This window comes from Sciurus carolinensis, chromosome 19 (genome assembly GCF_902686445.1).
Source record: "Sciurus carolinensis chromosome 19, mSciCar1.2, whole genome shotgun sequence".
NCBI classification, from domain to species: Eukaryota; Metazoa; Chordata; class Mammalia; order Rodentia; family Sciuridae; genus Sciurus; species Sciurus carolinensis.
This window is the reverse complement of record NC_062231.1, coordinates 20,637,635-20,657,684: the sequence shown is the minus strand read 5'-3', so window position 1 is coordinate 20,657,684 and position 20,050 is coordinate 20,637,635. Positions and strand designations below refer to the sequence as shown.

The 20,050-nt window shown below is 44.1% G+C and overlaps 1 long non-coding RNA gene across 2 annotated transcripts; it reads right to left on the bottom strand.

The window, feature by feature from the left end:
- Positions 1-625: 625 nt before the first annotated feature.
- LOC124970968 (uncharacterized) lies at positions 626-10,052 on the bottom strand. 2 transcript variants are annotated; one of them, XR_007106239.1, is made up of 3 exons: positions 9,891-10,052; positions 7,285-7,431; positions 626-3,246 (listed from the first exon to the last, which is right to left on the bottom strand). It is a non-coding gene; the product is annotated as an uncharacterized LOC124970968 (long non-coding RNA). The 2 variants fall into 2 exon arrangements; XR_007106238.1 differs by lacking the exon at positions 9,891-10,052 and adding an exon at positions 8,133-8,600.
- Between the last annotated feature and the right edge of the window lie 9,998 nt (positions 10,053-20,050).

Genomic DNA, 20,050 nt, shown 5'->3' with positions numbered 1-20,050 from the left:
GCATCATGAAAAAGCGTCTACATCTCACCGTTTACCAAGCGCTTCTTTGAACAGTTTGATTTGATGTGTGAAAATGGTATGGAAGCAGGCTGGGCCGATCTTTACTCAGACTTTTCAGGGGCCACGAGAAAGCTGAGGGACAGCTGCACGCATGCTGAGAGGTATGTGGCCAGCCAATGGTGCACTCCAGCCTTCTGACTGTGGCCCGAGGATTCTTTGAAGATTTGTGTAGCAGAATGGGTGACTGTGTCAGTCAGCTTTCTGTTACTGTTAACAAACACCTGAGATAATTGACTTAAAAAGAGAAAAGGTCTATTTTGGTACATAAAAGCTTATATGACTTCCCAATAGCACCAAGCTAGGGACTAAGCCTATGTAGACAGAGATGAACAGTCATTCTTCTTCTTTCTTCTTTCTTCTTCTTCCTCTTCCTCTTCCTCTTCTTCTTTCTCTTCTTTTTCTTCTTCTTCTTCACTATTTTGCCATTCTGGGGATCAAACTGAGGGCCTTGCATGCTAGGGAAGCACTTTGCCCACTCAGCATACCCCAAGCCCTGGACAGTCATTTATGAACCAACCTATAAAGCAGAGGTTGCAGACCCAAAGTCAGATGGGTGGGGAACAAGTATGAATTAAGGCAATAAACCACATGGTGACAGAGAACAGGGATATCCTACCTGCCTAAAGGCATTCACTTTCAAAGGCTTTCAGTGTGCAAGCCAGTTGGCACTCTCTCACACCAAGGGTGGGAATGACAAATGGCACTTTTACAAAATTTGGCAGCTCTATAAAATGTGAAACACCTACCATATGATCCAGTCATTTCATGCTTAGGTATTTACCCAAGAGGAGTGAAATCATAAATACAAAGACTTGAACACAACCATTCCAAGAGACATGATCTATATTAGGAAAGAACTGGACATAATCCAGATGTCCAGCAACAGGGGAATACATAAGTATATTGTGGTATCTCCATATAATAAAGTCATACTCAGCAATAAACTATTGTTACACAGAACATGCTTGAATCTCAAAACAATTACTTTGTTAAGTGAAAGATATTCTAAAATACAAATAAATCTATATTGACAGAAAGGAAGTGAGTTTACTAAGCCTAAGAACAGGCAGTAAGTGGGAGGACAAAGAGTTGGGAAGATTACAAAAAGGTACAAAGAAATAAACTTTTGAGGTGCTGGATATGTTCATGACCGTGATTGTGACGCTGGCTTTAGGGGTGAATGGGGTCACAATTGTGACATTAAATGTGCAGTTTATGGAATGGCAACTGTATCAGACTCCTGGAGATGCTGTAACAAAACAACCACAAGCCAGGTAGCCTAAACAACAGAACTTTCCTCATTATTCTGGAGCCTAGAAGTCCAAGGTCAAGGTGTCAGCAGGGTTGGTTCTTTCTGAGGCTGTGAGATAGAATCTGTTCTGTGCCTCCCTCTTAGCTCCAGCTGGTTTTCTGGCAACCTTTGCTGTTCCTTGATTTGCGGAAGCATCGGCAGAAGCTCTGTTTCCATCTTCCCATGACGGTCTCTCTGCGTGTGAACCTCTATCCAGCTCTCCTTATAAGGACACGGGTCAACTTGGATCCGGGGCCTTCCCTACTCTAGCGAATACCCTATCTTAACAAATCACATCTGCAGCAACACTATTTCCAAATCAGCTTACATTCTGAGGTCCAGGAGGTTAGGATGACGACACATGAATTTGTGAGGGGCATAATTAAATTCATGACAGTGATTATTACTGAATAAAGTTATTCAGGACCTGAAGACCTGACACTACCAAATTGGCTAAACTCAAATTGTCGCTTACTGTATGTAATAGAGGAAGAGCTTTCCTTCATTTCTCCTAAAATTAAGACCTCCTGAAGTGAAGTTACCTTTGAGTTTGTGATTATAGGGGTGATACCAATTCATTCTCCCCCTCTTTCTCCCCCCACCTTTCTCTCTCTCTCTCTTTCTCTGGTGCTTCAAGTACTAGTTTCCCCAAGCCCTGCCCACCCACCTTCTTTTCTCTCATTTTCCATTCGTGACCTTTCTGTGGAATTTTCTTTCTTAAAATGTGTTGACACCTCCTGAGCTTTCACTGGAGGAGAAGATGCCCTTTATCCACTGAAACCCCCGTCTTGTCCCTCATTTGCTCCAGATACCTTAACGGGGTCCTGCTGAGCACCGACACCCTCCCAGACACAAACGGAGGCACAAGCCCTGTTGGTCACTTACAGCCCCTCCGTGATCAGGTCACCCTGATAATTCAGAATAGGCTCATAGTGATTCTTCATGGAATTTCCACCGATTAAAAATTTCTCTATACATACCCAGGCAGCACTGCTCCATCACAGGGAAGTTCTATTTTTAATTTCTTGAGGGACCTTCTACTGTTTTCCATAAGGGCTGTATGTGACATTCCCGCCCACAATGTGCCAGGGTTCCCTTCCCGCCACATCCTTGCCAACACTTGTTACCTTTGTCTTTTCTGGTAATGGCCGCTCCACCAGGCGTGAGGTTGATACCTCGTGGTTTTAATTTGCATGTCTCTGATAATTAGTGATTAAAAGCATTTTTAAATGTACCTGTTGGTCAACTGAATGTCTTTGTTTGAAAAATGTCTATTCAGACTCTTCACTCACCTTTACTGTGTGTGTGTGTGTGTGCGTGCACACGCGTGCCGCAGTGGGGATTGAACCTAGGGCCTCGTGCCTGCAAGGCAGGCACCTGACTAGCTGAGCTATATCCCCAGTCCATTTACTCACTTTTTAATCAGGTTATTTGTTTCCTTACTATTGAGATTTCTGAGTTTCCTATGTATTTTGGTATGAATCCCTTATCGGTGTAGGTATCTCTTAGCAGTATATTTCTCTCTCCTTCCTGTAGGTTTTCTCTTCATGCTACTAATGGTTTCCTTAGCTGAGCATGAGATTTTACTTTGATGCTGTCTTATTTGTCTGTTTTTGCTTTTGTTGCCTGTGCTTTTGAGTTCATATCTAGCAACCCAGCGGACTCTTAAGAAGAGTAAATGCACAAACTTCTGGAAGGTTTGAGGATCCCAGATAAAGTTACACCAACAGATGACAAAGATTTCTGGTTTGAAAATCAGGAGAACTAGGTGTTGTGTCTAGTTCTTGCTATTAACCAGCAGTGGCACCCTGAATAAAGGTTAAATCCAGTCAAGGTTCTCAGATGCTCTGAAGTTCCTGGAAGCATTAGCCTTCTTGATACTTCAGTTTGCTCATCTGTAAAATGAAAGGGTTGAGGGAGATCATCTCTGAGGTTCTTTTCAGCTCTAAAATCCTCTGGTACTTGCTGAGTTGAATTGCAATGATCTTGCTTCTAAAAACTAGAAAAGTCACCATTGATAGATCACATATCTATCAGCAGCTTTCTTTCTCCAAACTCACAAAACTCAAACACTGAGTCTGTTTTCCAAAAGACGGTTTGTAAGTAATGGCAAGGTTCATGCAAGGATACAGACTTTGGGGCACAATGTGAACCGAGTGCAAGAGAACCAGGATTTCAACAGATGACTAGTCTGGTGGATGGGTACTTGTTATCCGTGACAATGGAATATGGACAATGTTTTACTCAGAAGAGACCATTCAAAAAATATGAGAGTTCTCTATTACAAAAATAGAACAAAGCACAGCAAAATGGAGATAAACTTGACAGACTAAGGAACCAGATGAAATGTAGAGGAAATTCTGTGAGCATCAGTATTTCTGTAAAATGCGTATAAACCAGGTTATGTACTCTATCTGCCAATCTTTCTTTTATAGCTTCATAGGCCCCTAGGACTAAAAGTAAGTGTTGATATTAAATTTATTATAATAGGGGAACTGAATTCCAGCGCAGTAATCTCTAAGCATTTTCTTATGAAGAACAATTCTGAACTTCCTTAAAGTTTTATAGTTACTGAAAGAAAAAAGGTGATAAAGGGTGACAAGGACAGCTGACAGTCCCCCTCCCATCTCCCTGCCTGGAGTCTCTGGGAACTTCTGGTAGTAACGTGCTGAAAGTAATTGGGTCAGTAATCAACCAAGATCAGTTTAAAAAGGAGCAGAGAACGGGGCTGTTCATACATATTTTGTTTGCTGGAATTATATCCTTTTACTTCCTGTGTGAACCTAAGCCAGTCGTTTCCTCTCTCCTACCTTTGTTACGGGGACTTGGTAAAATAATAGCCAACAGTAGGAGAGATGGCTGTATTTCTAACATAGATTATTACATGTTCTGAACTTTCTTCCTCTACCTTCTAGGTACACATCTAGTGTACATTTCCCAGCTTCCTCTGCAATTTAGTGCAGCTATGTAGCAGTTCTTGCAAAGAGAGCAGAGGTGATGTGAGCCATTTCTTAGCCTGGTCCCTAGAGTTTTATCTTGTGATCGCTTATTCCCTCTCTCTGCAAGGCAGGTTCACATCTCTTTAATCCTAACAAAACCCCGTGATATAGGTACTATTACAGATATAGAGAGCTTAAGTATCTGCCTCAAAACCACATAGTTGTGTTGGGTGGGATTACAAACCTAGGTAGCCCAAATCAAGAGTCCTGGCTCTTACCCATCGGCCTCTCTCAATCCAGGAAACGGTTTTAGGTGTAGTACCTGGCACAGAGTTAGATCTTAATTTATGCTAGCCACTATTTTACAGACAAAAGAAAAATCACCAGAGTCTAAATAGTTGAAAACAAACCTGATTCTAAAATCCTCTTCTCAACAAAAATCTTTATAACACAGAAACATGGAAAACAAATAACCTTGTATTTTTAAGTAAAGTCTGTAAAGGAAAAAAATAATAAAAATCAGAAAAGCTGAATTTGTTAATTTGATGATCCAAACTATAGTTTATATCTATAGTTTAATAACCAAAATGGCATTTCTAATCAGTATGTTTATTATATGTTATAGCAAATAACTGACAAAGTCCTTATTTCTCACCAACAAAAGAGGTGTGGAATGAGCTGGTCAGTAAGCACGATAGCTCCAAAGACATTCTAATGATGTGAAGAAAATGTTCTTAATGTAATGTGATCCAATTACATAAAGACATTTGTTATTAATTGGGTGAATTCACTCATTCAAAAATGTTTACTGAGTACCAAGTCCATGCTGGGTGCTGGGCTAGGAGCTGTTCATATGGTCCCTGCCTCCAAAGAGTTTATGGTCTAGCTATTCAGCACACGGATTCTCAACAGACAGGGAGAGTGCCCTTCCTAGGACTTGGTTTCCTTGTCTATACCACAAGGGGTTGGGTCACAGCATTGTGAAAGGCTCTGCAGCAATTAGGTTCTACAGGAGGAAACAGGATCCTTTATTCAGCCCAGCATAAGACATTATTCGGTGTATCACCAGGCTTCTGACTCACCTAAAAACACCATGAACCTGTTAATTTCATTTCATTTCGAGTGACCAACCAACTTCGCATTCCCAAGACTGAAGTGTTTCCTGAGATGTGGGGACACTCTGGACCTAAGCCCAGTGTCCCAGGTAAACAGAGATGGTTGGTCATCTCAGTTCCATGTCAAGTTATGAGACTTAAATGCTAAAATTAATTACAGAAACCTCAATTAATGCCTTTTTGTGTTGGAAGGATTTCATATGCAATATAAAACAAGAAGAACAGGGACTGTGGGTATGTAGGAAACCCACTCAGTTGTCAAAAATGTTTAGAGAAACAACATATTTGCCATGAAGGTTGATAATTCACAACACTTACATAATTATAAGTTACATAGTTATCAGCTTCTAAGAGTTTGGAGGTGGTTGTTTTCAAACTAGAATATTAGTTCAGAGACTGGAAGGAACACTGACTACCAGCACCCTTAATATTTCAGTGAGAGAGAGACATATTTTTAACTTCTAAAAACTGTGGTTTTAAATGGCATATTATAATTTTGTTCTCAAAATACAGTGTTCTTTTAAAGATTATTCAAATATGATCACCCTCTAAAGTTTCATCTTTCTTTTTTCCCCTCATTTACCACATAGATCAGTACCAATTATAATGTTCCTTCAAGTCAAAGCTTAAGAACCTCAAGGGGATTGTGGGGTAATCCACGGGGGTTCCTAGCATCCCAACTCAGTCAACTCTAAGGGCAAGAACCCTTCCCAACATTAACAGTAATACCTATCAGTCTTGGGAACTCCTGGGCCCTTCTCTCCAATTCCATTCTCTTCCAAAGACCCCAAGGTCTTCTACAATGCCCTAAAGAAATAAATTGTAAAATATAGTCCTTTTTTACTCATTAATAAATTCAGGACCCCAGGGCCAAGCAAGCGCACCAGGAGTAATTCAGATGGATTTGAGGACTTAAAGCAAGAAACAAGTGAGTTTGGTTGTTATGTTGGTTCATGGGACATTTCCTCTTTTATTCACCCCAGTGACAAAGGGCTGTAAAGTAGCAGTTCATAAAATATTCCCAAAATCCCTTCACAAAGTTGAAAATGGCAGTTTTTAAAATTGGAGCCAGTTCACCAGTAAGGCAGTTCACCAAATCTCAATAACTAGATCAAGTTTCAGATGCTGATCATGCTAGGCCTCCTCTGTCCTCCTCTCCTACAGCAATCTTTCCCAGGGCACTGCAATCCCCATGCTCCGGCTCACACTCCCCTGTGACACACACACACACACACACGCACACACACCTTCCTAATGCTCCTTCTGTCTGGAGCCAAATAAATGCAGGATCAAGCAGAAATAAGCAGAGCTTCCTTTCATACTCTTGCTTTGGGGAAGAGGGAAATTTGCTTAAATAAACCATATGCTGATTTAAGAAGAAACGAACTGAACGGCAGGGAGACCGAGTCCGTGTCTTTCGCTGGAGCTGTTTGTGCCTGTCAGATATTCAGTCACACAAGTCAGTTGTTAGAATCGCCATGCTACCTGCCTGACCTGAAGTCTTGTTTCAGTCTTCGAACCTGCTGATCCTGTCTAGTGTTTACAGACTTCCAACGTTTACTGTATACCAAGTGCTGCCCTGTGTTTTCCTTACTTACCCTTCCCTAACTAGCACAATCCTTTGGGATAGGTACTGTTATTAATCCCACGTTAGAGCCAAGGAAAACTAAGGCTTAAAGAGGTAAAGTGACTTTCCCATAGGGACCCTGCTCATAGACTGCAGGTCTGGGATTTAAAGAAGCGCTGGCCTGGTTTCAAGGCTCATAGGCCCACGCTCAAGAAGCTTCTTCCAAATCCTGGAGGTGATTACCAATCTAGCCTCCTAGACGAACTCCTCGCCATCATTCATAGCTTTGGCTGATTCTATCCTAAGACTCACCTCTATAAAATTCTGCACACAGAGTGAAGCATCTTCTCTCTTCCAGTTCCAGGTAGACGGGCTCCCTGTGTCTTCTTGAATGATCAGTTTCAAGTTCAATGTTTCCACCAGTGGTCCACTTTCTTTCAGGTAAATTCCAGGTTATATCTGCACACACAAAAAAGGAAGAAATAAAGGCATGTAGTGAAACTTGGGTAAAGTTCTAGACTCAACTTATTTTGGAAGTTTTTAAATCTTATTCATTTGTAGGCAGCAATGGTTCTTTCTATCTAGCTGGCTCTCTCTTCTTCAACTCCCTTCTAACCTGAATCTGATCTACACCTTTCCTCAGAGCTTCTTAAGGTGCACTGTGTGACCTGTTGTTATCTACGTGACATTTGCAGAATATTGTGGAGTAGATGAACACAGAAGGGCATCAAATACATATTAGACATCTAGGCAAGACACCGAGAAATGCTGCAGGGATCAAGAACCTCAGATTATTGTTATCGAATTTATCTCTGGGCTTCGAAGAATTCCTAATTTGATTCTGTAATAACATGTCCTTCCAAATGCCCCAGAAGTTCTCAGCTCAGATATCATGAGGAAATGTAATCACATTCTCTAGTCCAAAATTATTCAGTAATGAAGGGCTAATGGTGCTCTAGCTTAAAGTTGATTCCCCCAATACAGAGTATCAAGGGCTTCTCTTGAGCCCTACTCTGGGCTGCCACTTTGAAGATGAGACTCAGGTTCATGTTCAGTCTCCAAAGACCCATTTCCATCCCTGCCTCCCACCCTTGACCTTAGACATCCTTCACTGCCAATAGACTGCATTTTTATTTCCCCCGCAAACACAACTTTCATACCCAACAAATCAGAAAGTTGCAATTTAGAAGTTTCATATACATTTGCTGGAAGTCTCCTTAAATAGGAAGTGGCTTCATCATTCACTTAAGAGTCCAAACACTACTTCCCGCGACAAGGGCGAGGACCAGGTCCACCAACGCGCGTACACCCACCCGGGCTTGCACGCACTGCCCACGGAATCACCCTACATTTTAAAACGAAGGGTCTGATTTCATATCGAAACTTGACTCTATCTCGGGTGGGGTTTTGTCTGTTTCTCAGCCCCTGAGCCCGAGTTCTGCGTGGTGCCGAGATGTGGTCGCCTCATTGTGCCCGGCTGGCCTTCTTACACGCGCATTTTCTTTCTTTACATTTTTCTCTTTTTGCTAAGAAACGGCAGTGTGCCTCGCTTCCCTGACCCAGTCGCAGCCTGTCGTCCCCTGGACAAAAAGCGGCGGCCCGCTGCTCCCTGCAGTCGCGGTGGCGGCGGCGGCACAGCGCAGCCCGGCCACCCGAGGCTGGTCGCGCTGCGCCTTTGTTGGGCCGGCTACAGATGGTGCCCCAGCACGGGGCTGAGCCGAGGGCGGGTGTGGGAGGCCGGGAAGGGGGTCGGGAAGGAGGGGGGACTCGGCGCAGCAGCCAATCGGCGCACAGCCCATCAGCTGACCGCTTTTGCTTACACCAGGTGCACGCCGGCTGCGGGGAGCACAAAGCGCGGCGCACCGAGGGCGCCGGCAGCGAGCCGGGGAGCGAGGCGAGGCCCGTGCGCCCGCGGCTGCAGCGCCTGCCGGGCGGGGAGAGAGGCCGGCGGCGTCAGCCCGGGCGGCGGCATCCCCAGGCGCCTTCCTGGGACCAGACCGCTCGCCACCCTGCCCTGTGCACCCCAGTTCTCTCGCGTTCCTTCCCAACCCTGCTCGCTTCTGCCCCGGCCCCCGAGAGCCGGATTTAGCCCCGCCGCGCGCAGCAGCTGTTGCTCCTGTAGCTGCCTCGCCTCCGGTCTCGGTGCTCTGTCGGGGGTCCCCCAAGGAGCCAGTGCGCGCTGCGGGCTGGGAGGGAGGCGCCGCTCAGCCGATCCTCCTCCTCTTCCTCCTCCTGCTGCTGCTGCTGTCGCCGGCCCGTGCGCACCCCAACACCCAAGCCGGCCGGGCCTTGGGGTAAGTGCACTGCCCAGCCGAGCCGCAGCGGGAGGGGTGGGAGACAGCCAGGGGGAAGTCGAGGCAAACTTGTCAGCGTGGCGGACGCCGGAGGGTCTGGGGGACCGCGGGATAAGATCGCGGGCCTAAGGGGAACGAGGGGGGCGCGGCTCGCGGAGCTGGGGAAAATGACGAAGTCGGGCAACGAGAATCGAGTTCTTCTCCCCTCCTAAAACAAAACCAGACCTCACCAGCAGCGAACCCCGGGAGGCAGGGAACGGTGGTTGGGAAGGCAGGCCAGACAGAAATGGGCACAAGGCGGTGGCGGGAGCCCAAGCGGTGGATTTGGGGGACCCACCGCGGGGAGGGTGGTGCCCGGGAATGGGAAGAAGGAGGGATGGGATTGGGATGTGAACTGGGGAAGGCAGCTGGGGCCCGAGCTAGGCGCGGAAAGGGGGCCAAGAGGAGGAAAAGGAAGGTGGCAGATCATGGGTAAAGAAAAGAGGAAAGAGGTCTTGCGATGTCCTTGTCGCTGAGAGGGAAGGGGCAAGGGGCGTAATTCACAAAGCAGTTTGTGTATTGAAGTCAGCATGGGGAAGAATCTGCCCTCCGGCAACCTAACGAGGGAAAAAACCTCACCCATACATTTTGCGTCCAGAGCGGGTGGCAGCCTCAGGAAGCGTGCCAGGGATGCCGAAATGCCAGGCAAGCTTAGGTCCCCTCCTGGAACAGAACCGGCGCGGGGTTCCCGGCTCGGTCGGGGTCAGGAGAGGAAAGTTTGCCAGCGAGTGTCCTTTGTGCTGCGTGGAGAGGGGTGTGGGCGGCCGCCGACTCCGGCCGCGCTCGCGAGGTTCCCGCGGCGACCGCCTCCTGCCGAGGGACTCCCTGCCTGGCAGGCTGGGTCGGGTGGGAAAGTCCAGCAGCTTAAGGGCGCCGCGCACCCGGGACAAGTGCGAAAGTCCGTCCCGGGACGGTCGCGGGAGAGCAGGCGTGGATACTACGACGGAACGACTCGGGTGATGCTTGCTCGGGGAGTGAGGGACCTTGCTTGCCATATTCGCCGCTGTAGCCCCAGCGCCAATACCAGTGTACCATGAGAGTGAATGAGTGAGTGACCCAGTGAGGGAAGGAAGGAAGGAAGAAGGGGGGATGGTTTTGAGACCCTCGAACCACACAGCGCAAAAATCCAGAACAAGGTCTCTATCCTATCCCACCTTTAGTATTTCCATTCCTAGACCTGGATAATAAAAGTGGAATTCAAATTAGGTAAGTAAGCAGGTACTCATGACTTGGGTTTTTGCACGTAGGATTTCCTGCAGGACAATATGTTGTTTTGTTTTGTAATTTGTTTTGCCACAAGAGTCTGGATGATTATCATTGCTCAAAGTTGATCATTATTTGCTTTTAAAAGCTAGAACCCGAGGAGTGGAAAGTTCAGGAAGATTCATACTTTGATCAGTGTGAATCAAGAGGAAAAGCGGTGTTATTGGCTCCAGGGGCCATGTGTGTCCCCAAGTCTCTGATTTGCATGCAAATGTGAGCAGATCCTGGCAGATGTCTGGCCTCATCCATTCACATGAAGGAATTTGAAAAGACAAGGAGTCTTCAGTTAACAATAGACCTTAAGAAAATGGAATAAAGGGGCAGTGTGAATTTTTCTGTTTGGGAATTCCATGGCTTGTTGACACCTTTATTCGAGAGCCAAATTCTTTGAGTGGTATTATTTCCAAGGCTCCAAGGCTGTTTGTTCTTTACCTGGCTGTACGTGTTTGTGTGACATTCAAGCTAGGTATTCTAAGCTAGTTAGGAAAAGTGCTTCCATGAAGCGGACAGTAACTTTAATCCACTTTCGGTGGCCTGAAGTGATTTCTGAATTGACATCTCAACTTTTGGAGTTTCCTTTCTTGGTCTTTGAAAAATAGTACTTTTGGCTCACACTGGTTACCCATCCTGAGAGATAAGGCGTAGAAGAGAAGACACTGTCACTGTTCTGTCAAAGTCATTTGGGTCTTGAAGGCACCAAGTGCCATTCCTAGTAACAGGAGTGGATTTGGGATCACAGTGGAGAACAACAAATAGGGAGGCAGTCATGCAATGGACCCCCAGAGCAAGGACCTTCCTGCCTGATTGAACCTTAGCTGATCCGCCAACCCCACTGCCCCGTTCACCTCCTGGCATTGTGTGACCCGTGAACAAAAGGCCTGTGGGCCACACGTGAGGCCAGCAATTCTACCTCCTGACACACCAGCACCAGTGGCCTCTTCTTTTGTCACTCTCCACTGCTGCAGGGAAAAAGACCCTATTCACTGAACAGCATTTGCCCCTGTTTTCTATATATTCTCTGAAAGGGACATTAAAATACCACCAAAAAAAAAAGACAACATTGTTTTGGAGGGCTCAGTGTTTGGGGGGTGGGGTGGACAACAGATGTTAGTCTTCTATTTTGTGTTTCCTGAAGTTATTTTTGCTGGTTCAGTGCCTTTAACACATAATGCAGTATTTTCCATGAGGGAAAAAGAAAATGAATTGAGTCCCATTTCAGTAAGAAAATGTTATAGCCAAGTTTGCATTTTCCGTCTTAGAGCTGTATAGAAGTCAGAAAGTAACAAATCATTGTAATAAACTCTTATGTGACTCTTAAACCTGGGATTCTGTCTTCCTGATGGAATTGAGGGATGACTGTAAAATAAAAATGACATTTCTAAACTAAGACTACAAACCTTTTTGTTGTAAAGTTATCATCTAGGTATTTTTGAAGCAAAATACCAATGCTTCGTATTTGTGAATCTTTGTCTTTGGCTATTATCCTGCTTGTGTGAGATCTTTATTGTGCAAGTCTAATGAAAGGAAAGATTAGGGAGTTCATTCCTTGGTAAATAAAAGTAGTTAATTATTAGAATGGATCACTCTGCTACATAAAGGAATCTCAGGCCAGCTCCAACTGCAGTCTGTGCCTCTGAAACATCATCACAGGTAGCTCTGGTGAGTGTTTGAAATTCTAAAATAAAGCAAGGGAAAACTCCACCATTAATCTGTCTTTGGTTAGATGCTGCTAACCCTGGTTTCTGTCTTGAATGGCCAGAGATATATATACATACTATAGCAGAGATACTCAAGGGAGTACATCAAATATTTTCAAAAATCTGCCTCTACAGAGTTATATTGCTACTTTGCCCAAGCCAACTGACTATAAGTAATTATAAATAATCAGAACTGTAGGCTTTTAATATCACCTTAAGTAAGCCATATGCCACAAAATATGGTAAATTACAGGCCTCGAATGTCATTTGTACTAGAGTTCCACAATGCTTTCTTTAAATTCATTTCTAAGCTGCAAAATAATAGTTATCTGAGTGATTCACTTGAGCATTAATGTAAGGTTGCTCAAATATTGTGTTTAATTTTTTTGAGTTATTATGCAGATCATCTATTTTGGGTTAAGCCAATCTGAAGATAAAGCAAATTTCATTTTAGAAGCATATTTTCGTTTCTGGGAACAATGGAAGTATCTTTAACTCATGAATAGAGCTTTGATTAATATTTTATTCAGTATAAAATTATAATTATATAGATTAAGTCAGAAAAACATGTATTCTCTCTTGTTTGGGCTCAAAGTACAGAAGAGAGACTAAAGTTAAGCTCTAGTTGTGAAACTCAATATTTTAGGGACCAAAGAATCATTTGTTCTAAAAGTATTCTTAAATGAAGTTTGCTTTTAAATTTGTCTTATTTTAGTATATAATTATTTATCTTCTTGGTAGCTATGTTAAGACTATAGCCTTCACATCTCTAAAAACAGTTAAGTGCAAAAGTGGGTTATTGACATTGCATTATAATCCATGGTAAAATCATATATATATATATATATATATATATATATATATATGTCTGTGTATAATATACATAATTTTATGTTACGGTGTTTTTTAAAGGAAATAAAATGCAGGATTGTATTCTCCTGTTTTTAACTTTTTATGTTTTTAAAAGCTCTAGCAAAGTAACGATGTTATTCGCAATTTTACCAGTTATTTGGTTAGTAGCAAGCTATATTACTCAGTCATAGCCAGGTGATCTTGGATCACTTTCTGAACAGCCAGTCTTCAGATTCCTCATGGCAGAGTTGGGCTGATAAAGCTGGAGGGACTAACTACCATAATCAATCAGATTGCTAGAAGGTGTATAGAAGCGCTGCTTCCAATACTACAAGTAAAGTAAATATCACATCAGATACACTGAAAATCACCCATGAGATATAAAGCAGCTAGGTTCACACGTGCGGCGATACACACCAAAGGTCCTGTCCACTCCGACTTCAGAGGACCCTCCAAAGATGCTGCTATATTAGCGCAAGACACTTAGTTTTGAAAGCTGTGCAGTGAAAGCTGCTTTTACAGTGGCTTATTGCCTTCCATTTGCACTCTTTATAGCTCAGAGGTCGGAATGTTATTTGAAAGCTCTGATTAATATAAATGAGTTGTAATTTTGTGACCCAGGCTCTCCTGGCTCACGTCTATTATACCACTGGCAGACATGTGGTCTCCACAGCTGTCCCCTCATTTGTGTATGAAACAGACACACTGGTGGCATTTTTTGGTTACCATAGTTACATTTACAATATACATGTGACATGACATCTTTCTGTGTGAGAGGAGACCTGGGAGTTAAAGTACAGCTACTGGAAGTTGGAAGAACACATCGAGCAATCCTCCATTGTCTGGGCAGCTACCTTCTCAGTTGTGGGAGGAGGGCCATCCTCCAGTAGCGTCCAGGAAAGGGCAGTCACCAGCCTCTGCCTAACCAAGATTTCCAAGGGAGGTATTTCCAACAATACCTAACCTCTGCAGGAGAATGTCCATTAAATATTCATTTCAAAATATTTGCTCTTAATATTTATGACTGTCCTTTGTGGGATAATGTATTAGCATAGTCATTTTCAACTCAGACAGGGAAACCTGGATAGTATCTATCTTGGTGAGACCTAGGAGACCAAAAAATAAATGAATAATAAAATTTTTTAAAAAATCAGTTTGCCCTATTAAGCAGTAAGCACAATGAGAGACTCTTCATTTAGGGAAACTGAAAAAAGCTTTACAAAGAAAGAAAGGTGGCTTAATTGGTTTCATGCCTATAATTTTCTCCTCTAGAAAAAAAAATGTTAGCATGGCAATAAAGAATATCATTAACCTGCATTGTTATTTCACAATAGTAATAAGTCTTAATTTGCATCCATAATACTCGTTGTAATCAAGCCCTGTGCAGAGAGTCAGGCTCAGCTCCCAGCTCTGACACTAATGATGAACGTGTGACCTTCCAGATGTCCTGCAACCCTCCCGATGCTTCCTGTTCCTATCAGAGTTGTGTCGTGAAGGAGCCAGGAAAGTCAGTGGATGTTTCCAGCATTACCACTGCAAAGGATTCCATCTCTGCCCCAATGTTACGATTGCATAGAGAGTTAAAGGTTCAGGGCACAACCCCCTCCTTTTCTGCAAGGTGATTTTTCTCCTTCCTCGCTCTGCAGCTAAAAGATTTTGTTGTTCTTTTAAAAATGTTCTCCCCCTAATATTGACAGTTCCCTACCACCTCATCTGGGCCCTCCTGTGGGGAAAGAACTTTCCAGGGAATACACGGAGCTATTTATGCTCATTAAACATTTGTTCACCCAATAAATATATATTGAACACCACCTGCTGTGTGCTAGGCATTATAGAAGGCACTAAAACCAAGAAAAGTTGGCTTGATTTTTCTGTAGCTTATAATTAAATCCACCATAAACATTTGTTTCCATGAATCCACGTATTCTTTTACAAGTATTTATGAGCACCTGGGACAACTGGCAGTGTCTGGAGACATTTTTGGTCAGTTGTTCTCAGGACTGAGAGCAGGCAGGGTCCTACTGGAATCCTGCAGACAGAAGCTGGGGGTGATGCTAAGCATCCTAAAATGGGCAGGATGGCCTCTACAGCAAAGAATTATCTGGTGAACATGTCAGTAGTGCAAATAAGAAGACTTGGGGGTGTAGCTTAGTGGTAGAGCACCCGTGACTTAAATGCCCAGTACCATACCCCACCACCACCACAAACAACTACAAACCTGGGGCAGAGCTGTTCATTGCTTGTAGGCCTCAGTCTGAAGTCAGTGGGCCTTGAGTAAAGAGGAGAGGAGGCTGGAAACAGGAAATCAGTAGCAAGGCCCAGGGCAGCATGAGCTGCAGAAAGGGAAGTTGGGGCTGAGTTGACAGAGCTACAGATGTCTTAGAACTTTAAGCGTTGTAAGTCTCAAACATCTCATTTATCTGCCACGTTATGAGATACCAGGTATTAGCACGGTTTCTTCTTTCTTCTAATAACTAAGGGACTGGGGCCATGAAGAAGGTCATACTGACCACGAACCAGTCCCAGTTTATGGGTCAAAGAAGAGGGGATGCAAGCCTCTTCCTAGCCTGAGTTGAATGTGTCTAGTTCCCACATCTAGTCCAAGATGGAGGCTGAGATAAGAGGCCAGACTCCCCGTTCTTCAGTCCCCCTTCTCCAGCGGGACTGGGGCTGCTTCCGGGACTGCGGAGTCAGAGCAGGACAGAGACGACAGTGATTCAGCATCGTAGCTTCGGGGTTACCGGAGAAAGCAAGGACCCGGGAGGCAGCAATTAAAAAGTAGCAAGCAGGGAGATTTAAGATGGGTTTCCCGTGCACCTCCGGCCTTCTCAGGTCCTCCGTCTTTGGTCTTAGCTGACCATAGCAGCTTAAAAAATTCTTAACTGGGGGAGAAAGTTCCATACGAGAGGGAGGCCAGGGTTAGATGATGAGATGATCCAGAATGTGTGGAAAGAATGAATTGGGAAAAGACGCGAATTGGGAAAAGAATGAATTGGGAAAAGAATGAATTGGGAAAAGCGTCGTTTCCTGCTTCTGATTTTGCTTTGGCGGAGGCATTCCTGAGGTGCCCAGGTATGTACGCATGCCCAGGCCTGGACACGGGCCTACAAACAGAGAGCAGAGGGGCTCCACACTGCGGAGTGTACGCTTGTTTGTTTCTGTAATAAAACTTGCACATCAGAGTGAGTTTTGAGTTCCGTGTCGTAGGGGTGTTTTGGCTTCTCCTTTCTCCTGCATAGTGTGGTGTTTCTTAAGAGACGGGAAACTGAGTCTGGACCCACCACTCAAGGTTTTTGTTTGTTTTCGCAACACTGGGGATTGAACTCGGGGGCACTCGACCACTGAGCCACACCCCCGCCCCCATTCTGTATTTTATTTAGAGACAGGGTCTCACTTAGCTGCTTAGCGCCTTGCTTTTGCTGAGGCTGGCTTTAGACTTGCAATCCTCCTGCCTCAGCCTTCCCCAGCCATGGGATGACAGGCATGCGCCACTGCACCTGGCTCCTCAACCCTTTTTTATTTTATGTTGAGAGAGTCACAAAGTTGCCCTGGCTGGCCTTGAACTTGCCATCCTGCCTCAGCCTCCTGCATTGCTGGGATGACAGGCGTGCGCCACAGCTCCTGGCTCTGCTCAAGAATTTTTTCATCCTCAGTGATTTCCAGGATCCCGAGTGAGAGTTGCACAGGACTTCAGCCACTTCCTGAGAGTTTCCAAGACACTAATGGAATCTACATTAACTCCTCGGACATGAGTTATGGAATCTACACACTCATTAAGTCATCAGCCGATAACAGAAACCCCGAGAACAGCAGACTAGCAATTACGGGAATTCTTTGGCCTGTTATTGCAGCTGATTAGCGTTCTGAGCAGCGAGGATGACATGTAAGGTTTACCTCCCCAAAGGACCAGTTAGCTTTGCTGTGTTCTATGGGGACACAGCCAACCAACTTTCTCATGTACTCAGAAACTCATATTTCCCAGCAGGGAGGTCAGGTGAAAAACTTGGGTCATTTTAAAAACATCTGAAGGGAAAACACATAGTGGGTGGACAGATGCCGCTGGGATACCTTTCTCTGCATGTGTAGAAGAGAGCAGTGTCACAATGGAACGCTGGTGCAGAAGTTCCCAGATGGCTTCACTCCCAAGATTGAGCTAAGGGAATGAAAAGTGAGTTCCATGCAAATGAGAAGCGTTAGTAATCGGAAGGAAAATATTACACAGGGCTCCCAAGTCATACCCTTCCGAGTCCATCATTTTCCTCAGCAAGTAGTCGCAGCAGGACCATGAAAATAACCCCCAACGTGAGTTCCTTGCCTTCCAAGTGTGTTGGGAACCACCACACACACTTTATATGCATTAACTCAGTTAATCCTTCCAACAACTACCGTGCAGATTCTCACCAAGGCGGCTCAAGGTCACACAGCTAGTGTGTGCTTAATAAATATTTGTTGAATGAATGAATGGATATACTCAGAGGGCAGAGTCCTTCATATTCTCAGTGTATAGCATTCCTGCTTTGTAGGCAGGACACTTTGAAGAACTGCTTCTGAGACCTGTGAATGGCACCTCAAGAGCTGCTAAGAGGCAGAGCAGGCATATGAACTTGGGTGTGTGTGACTCTAAACCTGCCCTGTTAAAGCACTTGGCTGTGTTTCTTCCTCCTTAATTGCAGCTATAAAACAAAAGCCTGGACTAGATTAGCTCTTATAGCCCATGCATATTCTACAAAGTTATATAATTCCATATAAAAGTAATGTTTATGTAAAAGAAAACATTTTTACCACTTTTAATTTTGAAATCTCTTTAACTAATCGTCATTGAATTATCCTTTAAAATTATATTGGAATTATTAACAGAACATAGTTTTAAACCATATTTAGGATAAATAAGTTTAAATGGATGAAAATGCATATTTAAAGATTACATCCTTCCAACCATTACCATCACACTGCATATTAAATTATATCATCACTGTCTAAATTTAGAAGTTTCTAAAAATCGAAAAGCATCTTCCTGTTACACAGAAATTCTTTAAAAAATTCCTGTTAATGTTATCAGAGATAAGTAAATTGTTGACTCTTATGAAAAGTATTAAATAATTTTTATAAGAGCTTCAAGCTGCCAGCCATGTTTAAAAACTACCACCTGAGATCCATTTCTAAAGCTTGTTTTGCTTTAAGGTATCCTTCTGACATGCAAGTGATGTGTCAGAACGATGTGTCACTCACTGCAGCAGTGTTACAGGATGTATAGCCCCAGGCAGGGGGGAAAGAGTGGGTAACAAGGCAGGTCTTGGAGTTGGAAAAACTTTGTTTCAAAAGTGCATCTCAGCTTTGTGTGCTAAGCCTCAGTTTCCTCATCTGCAAAGTGAGGATGGTAACAGAACCTGCAATTCCAGAATCACTGTCATTGTTCAGTCATCTGAGTCCCTTAGCATAGTTCTTGGACCAAAGTAAGTAGTAAGCAATCAGTAGAAGCTGTATTATGACATTTTCTGACATTTCTGCCTGCTACTGTGCATTCTGAGGATGCTAATTCTGAGCAAGAGGAGCAGTTCTAAGGGACCAGAAGATGCAGACTAGAAGTTTCATGAAGTCAGAAGTTCATGTGATTGTTACTTTTTGTGGGCAAGAGAGCTTTATATTTTTATCCAGACATGTAAGAAATCCTGTTAGCTAATGTATTTTGGATGACCTGGCAGACAGAGGAATACATTAGAGCCTTTTTCTTTGTTTCTACATTCTGTTCTGTATCTATGTTCTCTGTTCTTTTTCCAAAAATATTATAATGCCCCTTCTTAGTCTGTTTCCTGTCTGTTGCTATGACAAAATACCTGAGGCTGCCTACTTTACAAAGAAAAGATGTTTACTTGGCTTATAATTCTGGGGGCTAGAAAAACCAAATAGCTGGACCCCAGAGTCTGGTGAGGGCCCCTTGGCTGGGTTACAACATGTTAGAAAAGGTGACAGGGAACTGGCTACATGATGAAGAGGCACTTGTATGAATGGGGAAAAACATGAGCCTCAGAAGCTGAGCTTGCTTTATAACAACCCATTCGCCCAGGAACTACTCAATTTCTGCTACAGGCAGACTAGCCTCTTCCAGTTGTGGTGCCCCCATGACATGATCACTTTCCACCAGACACCACCTCTTAAAGGACCCACTACCTCAACACCACCACACTGGGGACGAAGCTTCCAACACAGTGACCTTCGGCAGACAAACATCATCGAGATCACAGCTGACCCTAAATTGTAATTCGTAGAATCCCATCGTCTAGCCAGAGACAGAAGGTTACATTTAGAGATATTCCATAAAGAGGATATGAATTCAAGATGGTGTAATAACTCATGGGCCCAAGGGCTTCACAAACTCTCTGTATCCACTGTGATAATAAAATCATGGGGCATGTAAAACTCGGAAACAATGCTAAGCATCTTGTGGGTGCTCAGCAGGCAGTGCTGCACCCCGTTATTGTTAATTCTTGACAGCGTCATCTTCACACATCATCAGCTTATTGGCCAAACTGCGAAGCTCCTGGTTAGATCAGGATGCTCCAAGGCAGAGTCAATCAAGAAGCAAGAGGAAGTCACCAGAGGAGCCAGATCCGAGTGACCTCTTAAAGTGATCCCAGGTGGATTGACAGGGGCAGATTGCTGACTTCGCCTCCGCAGCCCCCTGCCCTGGTTCAGCTAGCAGATTTCCATTTGCATATGAAAGGGAGCATCATGAACATTCTCTCTGAATTCTTTGTGATGCAGAAATAATAATTATTTACAGAGGACTTCACTGTCTTGATTAACCTTCATAATCAGGGCTTCCCATTTGATGGGTGGCTGCATTTGTTGGTAATGGAAGGTTTCCACACTCTCAGCACTTGAGTCTTTTGGCCACGTGGCTACCCTTGCAGGCCAGTGAATGGAACTTGCTAA